This window comes from Palaemon carinicauda, unplaced genomic scaffold (assembly GCF_036898095.1).
Source record: "Palaemon carinicauda isolate YSFRI2023 unplaced genomic scaffold, ASM3689809v2 scaffold31, whole genome shotgun sequence".
In the NCBI taxonomy this organism is placed as follows: domain Eukaryota; kingdom Metazoa; phylum Arthropoda; class Malacostraca; order Decapoda; family Palaemonidae; genus Palaemon; species Palaemon carinicauda.
Genome location: NW_027170768.1, coordinates 181,187 through 195,359, shown reverse-complemented (window position 1 = coordinate 195,359; position 14,173 = coordinate 181,187). Strand labels below are relative to the sequence as shown.

At 39.4% G+C, this 14,173-nt stretch overlaps 1 long non-coding RNA gene across 1 annotated transcript; it reads right to left on the bottom strand.

The window, feature by feature from the left end:
- Window positions 1–10,854: 10,854 nt before the first annotated feature.
- On the bottom strand, window positions 10,855–13,783 carry LOC137636485 (uncharacterized). Its single transcript, XR_011043115.1, has 3 exons — window positions 13,733–13,783; window positions 13,191–13,357; window positions 10,855–11,730 (listed from the first exon to the last, which is right to left on the bottom strand). It is a non-coding gene; the product is annotated as an uncharacterized lncRNA (long non-coding RNA).
- Between the last annotated feature and the right edge of the window lie 390 nt (window positions 13,784–14,173).

Sequence of the window (14,173 nt, the reverse complement as noted above, 5' to 3'; positions counted from 1 at the left end):
CTTTTTTCCTACTTCACGATTTTATTTTCTCCTCCAACTTATTGCGTTTACTTTCTTACCCAAATCAAAGTCAAAGCTTTTTTACGTGTTACGCAACCGATACAATACCTCGGTAGTTCCACTGTAATGTGTAACCAACAGAAATTCCTGAATTCTTTTTACTTATCATTTGAGGGCATCACAACTGCAGTCACTCAAAGGATTTTCTCTTATTACATTCATGATGAGGCTTTTCCTTATAATTATTTAACTTACCTTAATGCTTTTAATGGCCTTGGTAAGCCTTAACTAGTTTCTTTTGCTTCTACACACATGTGGACATTTTATATTTATCTCTTCTTATCTTAATCCTTCGGCAACTCTAGATGCATAAGCCCTCAATGAATTCATGCTTTGTCTCTTTCCTGTGCCATCTCACTAAACTCAAACCCATTCTCATATCCAACCTCCCTTCGCATTGTCATCGTCCACGTTCCACTTGGTCTACAACGTCCTCTCCTGCCCAGCAGTTTCCATTCAGGTATTATTATTATTATTATTATTACTTACTAAGCTACAACCCTAGTTGGAAAAGCAGTATGCTATAAGCCCAGGGGCTCCAACAGGGAAAATAGCTCAGTGCGGAAAGGAAAAAAGGAAAATAAAATATTCTAAGAAGAGTAACAACAATAAATATCTCCTATATAAACTATAAAAACTTTAACAAAACAAGAGGAAGAGAAATAAGATAGGAGAGTGTGCTCAAGTGTACCCTCAAGCAAGAGAACTCTAACCCAAGACAGTGAAAGGCCATAGTACAGAGGCTATGGCACTACCCAAGACTAGAGAACAGTGGTTTGATTTTGGAGTGTCCTTCTCCTAGAAGAGCTGCTTACCATAGCTAAAGAGTCTCTTCTACCCTTACCAAGAGGAAAGTGGCACTGAACAATTACAGTGCAGTAACCCCTTGGGTGATGAAGAATTGTTTGGTAATCTGTGTTGTCAGGTGTATGAGGATAGAGGAGAATATGTAAAGAATACGCCAGACTATTCAGTGTGTATGTAGGCAAAGGGAAAATGAACCGTAACCAGAGAGGAGGATCCAATGTAGTACTGTCTGGCCAGTCAAAAGACCCCATAACTCTCTAGCGGTAGTATCTCAACGGGTGGCATCATGGACTAACTCATCTTCCCTAATTAAAATATGCCCCATATATAATTATACATACATTTTGTCTTATTGGAACTTGTCCCTGTTTGGGACAAGGCAGACTGTCTACAACACCTCTTTAAGGGTGGGTAACGAGGGCGAGAAAGGCAAAGGCTCTATACATTCTACACGTGGATAAAATGTATCTACCTCACACAAGTTTAAGATTAAAAGGCGTTTGCTCCAATGCCTGCAGATAAGTACGTGCAATTGCACTATGTAGCAAAGTTCCTGATGGACAGCAAGACAGATGTAAGTTGGAACTTGGGTAAAGTAGAATAAAAAGCGAGCCAAGCTACAGTACTCCACATAATGTACGATGATGGCACTTAAAGCTTAGACGAGTCGTTTTAGACTATTGCATCTTTTGACCATGGAAATCATATGAACGTTTTCAAACTCCAAGAGGTAAAAGTTGACATGGGTTACTTTCTATAGCTACTTAACACTTTTTTCTTGCCTAGATCCAGATTAACTGATAATTGATAGGCCTGAGTCCCAGAAAGGCATAACTTATAAAAGGAAACCTTTAACCACCTGCCAATCATCCTGAAAGTGGCAGTATGCGTGCGTTAACCTTTAAAACATGATCATTAAACTACAACTATAAACTCTCCTACAATAGAAATACAATAACACCTATGTCTACCAATAATTGACCTATATAAAATAAAATTAAACTTACTTTGATCCTGAAGTAGGCTTAAATGAGATACAAGATGAGGTATACAAGATCAGGAAGAAGTAGAGGAAGGAGGTACGTGGATACTGGATGCCAGGTATACAAGATCAGGAAGTAGTAGAGGAAGGTACGTGGATACTGGAAGCCAGGTATACAAGATCAGGAAGTAGTAGAGGAAGGTACGTTGATACCGGACGCCGGGGATACAAGTCACGGCTGAGGAAAGGGGAATGCATTTACAATTTCAATTTTGAAACGTTTCATTGAAGCCTTTACCAACACTATTACACGTCCTCAAACATAATAGGTTTAAAGAAGGTTTTAAAGTTGAATTTCAGATTTTCTCTTAGGGTAGGCCCAACCAGACTCTCATTCCCAACGATTTCCAGGTACAAGTCAACAAATAGTTCCGTTTATGCAATAAATATAAAGTTTTTAAAGTTGAATTTCAAATTTTCTCTTAGGGTAGGTCCAACCTGACTCGCATTCCCTACGATTTCCAAGTACAAGTCAACAAATAGTTCCGTTTATGCAATAAATATAAAGTTATTGCAAATATTTTGCTTATTGTATTAAATATAGTCTTATCACTGTATTACTCTTATTACAGTGTACAAAATTTGGATACATCCAAAATTTGTGATTCCAGTTGCGAGATGTTTGTATTTCCCTATGTTTGCAAGCTGAGGACCTTCAGCATTATTTCAGTCTTCAGTATATTCTAATTTCATAGAAACAATATAAATGTTTTCTACTACTTCAGATGATTTCAGGTGTTTGCGATACAGTTGAAGGAATTTCTTTTGCTTTTTGTACTCCATGTAATCAATAACTCATCCGATTTAATGTGTCCTGATTTGTAAAGTTACACACTTCTTTTCTTTGTATGTTCACCATCCTTGCTATTGCATCTACTTCCAAGCATTCCTCATTAACCCTTTTACCCCCAGGGCTATTTGAAACTTTCCAACTCTTAAGACCCACGCATTTTTTTTTCCCAAGCACATTTTGCAATATATATTTTTTACATTGCTCTAATAGTCTCAATTTTCGTCATAGAGAGGTCAGGTTGGTCTCATTCTTTTGGAAAATGCCTTAAGTTTCTCAGAAAGTTATCAAAAATATGCAACAAAAAAAATTTAAATAGTTATTTGAAAGGCCATACCAGTACGTCCATGGGGGTAAAGGGTCGAGTTTTATGAAACGTACCAGTACGTCCATTGGGGGTAAAAGGGTTAACTTGACATCTAAAGGGCACTAAGTTTTAGTCGAGATCCAAAGGTGTAAACTTAAATATCATTATTATTACTATTACATGCTAAGCTACAACCCTAGTCTGAAAAGCAGCATGCTATAAGCCCAAAAGCTCCAACAAGGAAAAATAGCAGTGAGGAAAGGAAATGAGGAAATAAATAAACAACAGATAAGCTACAAACCTAGTTGGAAAAGCAGCATGCTATAAGCCCAAAAGCTCCAACAAGGAAAAATAGCAATGAGGAAATAAATTAGAGAAGAAATGAACAATCAAAATAAAAATTTTAAGAAGTGACATTAAATTAGATCTTTCATATACTGTATATGCTATAAAAAAACACGAGGAAGAGAAACAAGATAGAATAGCATGCCTGAGTGTACCCTAAAGCAAGAGAACATATTTTGTAATGCTGTAAAACAAATGTGAAATTATACAGTAATTTTTTATTCATTCATCCTCCATACATTACTAACTCGCACATCTACTTAAATGTTATATATATGCATATTCATTTATTTTTTAATAATACTTTCATTTCCATTTGATTGTAAAGTGTTTTATTAACAGCTAACATACCAACAATGTAACAGTGAACAGTTTCTTAGGAACTATTTTGCTTTTAATTATTATTCCTTTATTAACAATGAATTTGGAGAAGTGACCGTTCTGTCTCATGCGAGAACAATTTCTTAGCTTGACAAGATGTAACTAATAACTGTAATATTACTAACCAATCTTCAACTTAGATCCTTCATGTTTGTTTTTGTAGTCTTTACTTTAAAATTAACATTTGAATTCAAATAAAATACAGACCAATTTTTAAAGACAAAATCAAGCAATATACTTAGATCCTTCATGTTTGTTTTTGTAGTCTTTACTTTAAAATTAACATTTGAATTCAAATAAAATACAGACCAATTTTTAAAGACAAAATCAAGCAACATACTTAGATCCTTCATGTTTGTTTTTTGTAGTCTTTACTTTAAAATTAACATTTGAATTCAAAGAAAATACAGACCAATTTTTAAAGACAAAATCAAGCAACATACTTAGATCCATCATGTTTGTTTTTTGTAGTCTTTACTTTAAAATTAACATTTGAATTCAAATAAAATACAGACCAATCTTTAAAGACAAAATCAAGCAATATACTTAGATCCTTCATGTTTGTTTTTGTAGTCTTTACTTTAAAATTAACATTTGAATTCAAATAAAATACAGACCAATTTTTAAAGACAAAATCAAGCAATATACTTAGATCCTTCATGTTTGTTTTTGTAGTCTTTACTTTAAAAATGATATTTTAATTATAAAATAAATTTTTGAATATACTTACCCGGTGAATATATAGCTGCAACTCTGTTGCTCGACAGACAAAAAACTGTACAAAAAAAACTTGCTAGCGATCGCTATACAGGTTGCGGGTGTGCTCATCAGCGCCAACTGTCGGCCAGATACCAAACTCTATGTAAACAAAGACTCAATTTTCTCCTCATCCCACTGCGTCTCTATTGGGGAGGAAGGGAGGGTCGTTTAATTTATATTCACCGGGTAAGTATATTCAAAAATTTATTTTATAATTAAAATATCATTTTTAAATATTTAACTTAGCCGGTGAATATATAGCTGATTCACACCCAGGGTAGTGGGTAGAGACCAGCAAAATATGTTTACATCTTATGAGCTAAGAGTTTTTATTTCATTTTAGAAGTTATCAAAATAACAAAAACAAAATAAATAGGTACCTGGTAAGGAAGTCGACTTAAACGATTACTCTGCCTTATAAGTACGTCTTCCTTACGGAGCCTCACGATCCTCTTAGGATGCTGACAGACCCCTAGGAGCTGAAGTATCAAGGGCTGCAACCCATACAACAGGACCTCCTCAAACCCCTAATCTGGGCGCTCTCAAGAAATGACTTTGACCACCCGCCAAATCAACCAGGATGCGAAAGGCTTCTTAGCCTTCCGGACAACCCATAAAAAACAACATTTCAAGAGACAGATTAAAAGGATATGGAATTAAGGAATTGTAGTAGTTGAGCCCTCACACACTACTGCACTCGCTGCTACGAATGGTCCCAGTGTGTAGCAGTTCTCGTAAAGAGACTGGACATCTTTCAAGTAAAATGACGCGAACACTGACTTGCTTCTCCAATAGGTTGCGTCCATTATACTTTGCAGAGATATATTTTGCTTAAAGGCCACGGAAGTTGTTACAGCTCTAACTTCCTGCGTCTTCACCTTAAGCAAAGTTCGGTCTTCCTCACTCAGATGTGAATGAGCTTCTCGTATTAACAATCTGATAAAGTCTGACCAAGCATTCTTTGACATAGGCAAGGATGGTTTCTTAACTGAACACCATAAAGCTTCAGATTGGCCTCGTAAAGGTTTAGTACGCTTTAAATAGAAATTAAGAGCTCTAACAGGGCATAAGACTCTTTCTAGTTCATTGCCTACGATCTCCGATAAGCTGGGAATAGCGAAAGATTTAGGCCAAGGCCGAAAAGGCAGCTCATTTTTGGCTAGAAAACCAAGTTGCAGCGAACAAGTGGCTTTTTCCGACGAAAATCCGATGTTTTTGCTGAAGGCATGAATCTCACTGACTCTTTTAGCCGAGGCTAAGCATACCAGGGAAAGAGTCTTAAGAGTGAGATCTTTCAGGGAGGCTGATTGTAACAGCTCCAACCTGTCTGACATGAGGAATCTTAGTACCACGTCTAAATTCCATCCAGGGGTAGCCAAACGACGCTCCTTGGTGGTCTCAAAAGACTTAAGGAGGTCTTGCAGATCTTTATGTTGGAAAGATCTAAGCCTCTATGCCGGAAGACCGATGTCAACATGCTTCTGTAGCCCTTGATAGTGGGAGCTGAAAGGGATCGTTCTTTTCTCAGGTATAAGAGAAAATCAGCTATTTGAGCTACAGAGGTACTGGTCGAGGATACAGAAACTGACTTGCACCAGTCTCGGAAGACTTCCCACTTCGATTGGTAGACTCTAATGGAAGACGCTCTCCTTGCTCTAGCAATCGCACTGGCTGCCTCCTTCGAAAAGCCTCTAGCTCTCGAGAGTCTTTCGATAGTCTGAAGGCAGTCAGACGAAGAGCGTGGAGGCTTTGGAGTACCTTCTTTACGTGTGGCTGACGTAGAAGGTCTACCCTTAGAGGAAGACTTCTGGGAACGTCTACTAACCATCGAAGTATCTCGGTGAACCATTCTCTCGCGGGCCAGAGGGAAGCAACTAACGTCAACCTTGTCCCTTCGTGAGAGACGAACTTCTGCAGTACCTTGTTGACAATCTTGAACGGTGGGAATGCGTAGAGATCCAAATGTGACCAATCTAGGAGGAAAGCATCTATATGTATTGCTGCTGGGTCCGGGACTGGAGAGCAATAGATTGGAAGCCTCTTGGTCAGCCAGGTTGCAAAGAGATCTATGGATGGTTTACCCCAAGTGGCCCAAAGTCTCTTGCACACATCCTTGTGGAGGGTCCATTCGGTTGGAATTACTAGCCCTTTCTGACTGAGACAATCTGCTATGACGTTCAAGTCGCCTTGGATGAACCTCGTTACTAGGGAGATGTCTTGACCTTTTGACCAGATGAGCAGGTCCCTTGCGATCTCGTACAACGTCAGTGAGTGGGTATCTCCTTGTTTGGAGATGTACGCCAAGGCCGTGGTGTTGTCCGAGTTTACTTCCACCACTTTGCCTCGAAGGAGATACTCGAAGCTTTTCAAGGCCAGATGAACTGCCAACAGCTCCTTGCAGTTGATATGCATGCTCCTCTGACTCGAGTTCCACAGACCTGAGCATTCCCGACCGTCCAGTGTCGCGCCCCAGCCCAAGTCCGATGCGTCCGAGAAGAGAACGTGGTGGGGAGTCTGAACAGCCAGGGGAAGACCCTCTCTTAGGTTGATATTGTCCTTCCACCAAGTCAGACAAGACTTTATCTTTCCGGAAATCGGGATCGAGACCGCTTCTAACGTCTTGTCCTTTTTCCAGTGAAAAGCCAGATGGTATTGAAGAGGACGGAGGTGTAGTCTTCCTAGTGATACAAACTGTTCCAGGGATGACAGAGTCCCCACCAGACTCATCCACAGCCTGACTGAGCAGCGTTCCTTCTTCAGCATCTTCTGGATGGATAGCAGGGCTTGATCTATTCTGGGGGCTGATCGTCTTGTTGTTCAGCAACGTCCTCATCAGATAGTTCCTCATCCGAAAACTGATGAGGAAACGGCAACGGAGTGGGTAACGTCTGGCTCGCTGAGTCCGGTCGCACTGGTGCATGCGTGACGGAGCCGGACGCAACGTCATGGAATTGCTGCACAGTCTGTGAACTGTCAACAACCATGGGTGCGCGAGGAAGCACAGCGTCCACCCGAGACTGTCTAGACCGTCTGGGTTGTGCAGTCAACACCATACCGGGTTGCTGAGGTTGACGCACCGCGTCAAAACAAGTCACCTCTGATGGTTGTTGAACGTCCTGAACGTCAACAACCACCTCCGAGCGTCGCTTAACGTCAACGTGCGGCTGGCAACCCACACTGGGTCGCATCGGTGGAGGAACCACCTCAACTGGTAGACGCGAGAAGGTTACCTCAGCGTCGACAGGACGCACAACCGACCGGTTGGAAGGTTGTTGGCCAGAAGGTTCAGCAGCAACCTTCTCCGCATTAAAGTCCTCTATCAAGGACGCAAGCTTGGACTGCATGTCTTGCAGCAAAGCCCATTTAGGGTCTATGGGAGCAGGTGCGGCAACAGAAGGGGTTAGCGACTGAGGCGGTACCGCTTTCCATCCCTGAAAGCCTTGTTTATGCATGACATAATTGTACAGCAAAACTTCAAAGGCTCGAAAACAGCTGTGAAGTTGACCTGTAAAAAACTTAGAGAGCGTCTCCTGGCCAGGCGCCAGGGAGAGTCTACGAGATTTGAGAAGTCTATCTGGGCAGAGGCAGGAACTCCCAAGCCGAGAACTTCTCTCGTGTCATATCAGACTCTCGCTCTATAAACCAGTTTAAAAGAAGGGAAAGCAAAGGCTGTATCCCCCAAACTCCTCCTGGTGATAAACCAGTCGCCTAGCAGACGTAAAGCTCTCTAGGAGAGCGAGAGAGCACTAGCTTATAAACAACGGCTTCGAAGTAGCTAGGCCTAGTGTAAGCTCTGACGTTTAGGCGAACGAGGAGCAGGAGTTACAAAAAGATCCGGACAAAGATCCTTAAAAATCAGCATGATTTAATTAAAAGTCCATAGAGGGCTAAGCAGCTTTAGGCTCCTCTCCGTCTGACAGAGTCCTCAAGGGAATATCAGTAGGAGGGGGAACAGCAACTTCCTCATCTAAAGGAACCTTGTCCGATAAAAGCTGAGTCTCAAGCAAGGGAGAGACCTACCGTGGTGGCAATGCTTTACAAGCAGAGTCCACACACACTGGTGCATAGGTAGCGGACCAGGACGCAACGTCATGTAACTGCTTGACAGTCTGTGAACTGTCAACAACTGAACTGTCAACAACAACAGGTGCGTGAGGACGCACAGCGTCCACTCGAGACTGCTTTGACTGTCTAGACTGAGCAGTCAAAACAACTCTAGAATGCGGAGGTTGACGCACAGCGTCAAAACAAGTCAACTCCGATTGTTAGCGAACGTCCTGAACGTCAACAGGAGCATCAGCAAGTGGCATAACGTCCAAATGTGGCTGAAAATCCACACGAGACCGCATCGAGTGTGGTTCTAAACAACCTGACTGACGTGACTTAGCTACGCCAACGTCAACAGGATGCACAAAGGAACGTTAGGTTGGCTGAAAGCCAGGATATCGATGAGATAAACGGCTAGACTCAACGGACTAATCGGCAGAATAGTCTTCCATAAGGGAGGCAAGCATATTCTGCATGTCTTGCCGTACAACCCATTAAGGATCCACGGAAATGGTTGCGGTAAGAGACGAGGGTAACGTCTGTGACCGCAACACTTTGCCAACAAAAAAGACTCTCGGAGTCTGTGTTACGCTTTTGTTAGGCGGCGAGCAGTTTTCCGATGACTGCATAGGGTCAGAGCTGTCCTAATGGCTGCAACCAGGATGCTGGACCTGTCCTGAAAGGACTGACTTTCGCTTAAGGGTCTCGAAACCTTGTTACAGGTTTCTTATGCGAAAAGCCTTCGGATGACGAGGAGAAAAAACGTCTCTCTCGCCTTATGGTAGGGGAGATCTTGGTAAGATACACCCGATACCATAGAGGGAAACGTCTGTTCGCTGATCAAGGCCTCTCGAACCCATAAGTCGTATGACATTACTTCTCCCCTGGGCTTGGGAGCTTGCAAGAGGTCCCGGACTAGGTGAACGACAGGCACGAACAGACGAACCCTCGGACGCAACACTGTAACACTTTGCGCAATATCACTTTATCACTACGATTTTCTGTTTTGCACTTATTACACTGAAATCGAACCTTTTACTGATTTCTACCTGAAGCACGCAATTCTACCCTCATCAAAAGGTAGTAAATGCGAAATCAGGCGTATAATGCAAGCATATTAATACCAGCAAAAAAACAGTAAACATCTTTTAAGATAAAAAAATTCAGTGGTTGGGGAAGAGAATAAACACTAGTTCATTCAAAACTATGTTTTCAATCTCTCACCGTACATTGCCTGGGGACGAGAATAAAACTAAAAACGTTTTATCCTTTCTCCCCGTACAGAGACTAGGGACGAGAGTAACTCGAGAACAACGTTACCCGCTTGAACGGAACGTTTTCTCTCCTCTCTCTCCCTCCGTCTCTATATATCTCTCTCTTTCTCTCTTGATTTCGCACCTAAGAGAAGAGCCCAATTACGTTTCGTCAAAAAAACATGTTATTTGACCAAAGGAAAAAACTGAAAGGTTTTTCAATTAAAAAGTTCCTTTAAAATAGAATTTAAAACATTTAAGCTTTGAAAGAATGAACAAAACGTCAGAATCGATTTACTCTTTCTGCAAAGTGAAACCGTGATACACTCTCTCTCTATCGTAACGATAGAGCGCAAACTGCGTAGCATAAATAAACTACAGTAAACGTTAGTTCATCTTTGAAAACAGTACGAAGACTATTCAAAGAAAATCTTTCATAAAATATTTCATTTAAAAAGTTTTAAATCCTTAGCTCTTTAAAAGCTATTTACGATTTAAAGGGCTCAAAGTTGATTAACTTCGGTTTCCAAGTTAGGACCGCCTACTCTCAGGAAAGGTCGCATATAAACAAAACATTAAAATTTATTTTTTATGTTTATTATAAATGGAAAGTTAATCGAAGAGGAAAATCTATAATCAATTTATAACGTGATAAGATAATTACTAAAAGCCTAAACACACTTCCGTCTAAGGGAAGGGTCGGCCATTTAAAAGTCAAAGAAAGTCCATACTCTCTTTGTCACCAAAAATTAAATCTATCCAAAACGAGTTCAAGATTTAAGATGAAGATAAAACACCTGCACTGCGAAAGCTCAAACCAGAATATAGTACTTCACCAAAGATGATGGGAAAATCTCCAGGTTTCAACAGCGAGTAAAGTACGTCTTGTCGACACGTCGACAGAGAGAAAATTGAGTCTTTGTTTACATAGAGTTTGGTATCTGGCCGACAGTTGGCGCTGATGAGCCCACCCGCAACCTGTATAGCGATCGCTAGCGAGTTTTTTTTGTACAGTTTTTTGTCTGTCGAGCAACAGAGTTGCAGCTATATATTCACCGGCTAAGTTAAATATTTAAAATTAACATTTGAATTCAAATAAAATACAGATCAATTTTTAAAGACAAAATCATGCATTATATTTACTGAGTATTGGAGACTACAATATGTAATTTTTTTTAGAGATTAAGAGACAAAAATGTATAAAAAATAAAACAATTTTCTACTAAAACAATAGAAATGTACCATTACAATGTTGAAAAAAAAATTTATGAAATACTTTCACTGAATATTGGAGACTAAATTACTTATAGCTCCCATAATTCTTAAAGATTTTTTAGAAAATAAAATTGAAATATATTCACTAAGTATTGGAGACTAAATTACTTACAGCTCCTATCATTCTTAAAGATTTTTCAAGAAATTATAAAACTAAAATGAGTTTATTTCTCAAGTAAAAAAAATATTCTACTACAATAAAAGAGCTGTACCTCTACAAAACAGAAATACAAAATCATGACATGTATTTGATGAGCATTGAAAATTACAGTGCCGTACTGTAAAATTAACTATAATCTTTTAAAAACTATATCATTCTCAAACACTAATTCTTTTTAAGACTAGGGATCTTTGGTGAGGTGCTGTATGATCTCAAAGGATTTTAATAATTGAAAAATAAAAATAGAATAAATTTCCACTAGAACAAAAAATTGTACCTTTAATTCAAGGCATAAGATGAAAGATGATGTCTTTTCGTCTGCTGATCTTTTACTAGAGATGCCAGTCTATGGTAACTTATTATCTTATACGATAAACTAAAATAGTTTCTTGGCGAATTGAAGCCTCAAAAATTATGCCCACACTGTCAGCTTGTTTTTTCTACTGCTATCATGAAACCGCATTAAATTCCTTGCGGCAAACACGTCAGCTCATCAAAATCACTCTGTAAAATAAAAAAAGATAATGGTTACTATAAAAGAAAAGAAACTTGCTATCACACAAAATATAATCTTTGATAAAACTAAATTTCTAAAAAAAGGCTTTAAAAAAAATTTATATTTCATAGAGAAATAAGATATATTTCTCTTCAAAACCTTTTTATTTCTCACCTTGATTTTTTAAAAGTATCTAGTTTATATATGAAAAATCCGTTTTAATCTTACTATCCATAAAATATTTTATTCTAATTACTCATTATTCTCTTGTAGTTTATTTATGACCTTGTTTCCTTTACTCACTGGGCTATTTTTCTCTTAGCCCTTGGGATTATAGTATTCTGCTTTTCCTACTTTGGTTGTAGCTTGGCTAGTAATAATAATAAGAATAATAATAATAATAATAATAACAACAACAATGATTGTTATAGAGTATAACCCCAGAAGACATGCAAATCAATAGCCATAGATAGCCGAAGCCCAGAGGAAAATAGACGTAAGAAAAGTGATGGTCAATTGAATGATTACAAATTATTCGACGTCATAATTGTAAGTCTTCGATGCCCATTTTAATTAATAAGCAGGTGGGTGGCGGCTTGAGCATCAAACATAGGGTTGTGGTGGCTGATGTGGTAAAGTCTCTGACTGGCGAATGCCAGACTGGGGTTCAAGTCCCGCTCAAACTATGGCGTCATCCCGTCACTCGGGAGGTCTTTGAGAACTGTTACGAATCGTTATCAAAGCCATGAGACATTTGAGGTAACATTACGGCTGACAGGACACGCTCTTCAATTGGGAAGGAGAATGAAATCGAGCACAACAAATACATTTTATAATGGTATGGAGAGAAACTGGTGCAAAAAACTTTGGTCGCTGCAATCTCACCAACCTTGTGAGCTAAGGATGGGGGGTTTGAGGGAGCCTCTAGGTCTATCTACTGAGTCACCAGCAGCCATTGCCTGGTCCTCCTTGACCCTAGCTTGGGTGGAGGGGGCTTGGGCGCTGTTCATATGTATGTGTGGTCAGTCTCTAGGGCATTGTCCTATTTGATAGGGCAATGTTACTGTCCCTTGCCTCTACAATTCATAAGCGGCCTTTAAGCCTTTAAAATTACCTCAAAGATATGTTACAGTTACAGGGGAAACCGAAGAGTGAAAAGAATACTTATCTATGAATACTTAGAGAACCAGCCCATACCATCATAAAAGTAGTACTTAATATGCAGTTAATTCAAACAGTCTTTCCTTCTTCATCATAATGCTCAACACAGTAGTTTAGAATCTTTATTCCAGCTGTGACCAGATTGTGGCATGCTCTTCCTAATTAGGCAGTTGAATTGGTGGAACTTGAGAGAGAGAGAGAGAGAGAGAGAGAGAGAGAGAGAGAGAGAGAGAGAGAGAGAGAGAGAGAGAGAGAGAGAGAGAGAGATATAAATGTCAAGTCAGAACACAAGTACGTCATATCCTACTTGAGCTCGATCCGTCCCGGGCAACGTTCAGACACTCCTGGTGTTTCAAAACTTCCTTCAAACTGTCGAGTTCCTCTTCAGGGCAGCATTCTCCGCTTCTTATCCGTTACCTCCAGTTCCAATTGGCTGAGCTTGGGGTCGTACCTACGTCTCACTGCTTGCAACTTCTGTTTGTAAAATTGAGAATGCAGTTTTGTAATAAGTCTTTCACTAAGAATTGTAATTCATATATTAATTTGCTTACTTTAATTAGTATCACTTTTTTACTTCAATTCAAATAAGTGGCTTACTTTAATTCAAATAATTTGCTTAAGTTAATGCAAGTAACTTTCTTACTTGAATGGCAAATAACTTTAATGAAAATATCTTGATCAATTTCACGCAAATAACTAGCTCACTTTAATGAATATAACTTTCTTACTTTAACGCAAATAAATTACTTCAATGCAGATTACTTTACTGCAGATTTTAAAACAATAAAATTCCATTCAATGCTACAAAGAAACAACATATTAATAAGTATTCACTAAATAGTGACTTACACTAGAAATAAGATCCATTTTTGCAATGGCAGAAGATGATTGACATTGCTGATATTTTGTTATTTGATCCCTTTGTTTTTCCAGCTCGGCATCATTCTGGAACAATAAAAAAAAGGTAGTGTGGTTGAAGTAAGCCTACCTTTCTTCTTTTCTTTTCAACTCATGAATGGCAGAGGTTAGAGACAGTGACATTACCATTTTAAGCGTGACATGCCCTAGAGACTGACCATATTACATATGATCAGCTCCCAAGCCAGTCTCCACCTAAGCTAGGATCAAGGATGGCCAGGCAATGGCTGACGACAACTTAGCAGGTAGACCTACAGGCTACCCAAAACCCCCATCCTTAGCTCACAAGAATGGTAAGGTTACAGCAACCAAAGAAACTTAAAGTTTGAGCAGGACTCAAAACCCAGTCTGGCAATCGCCAGGCAAAGACGC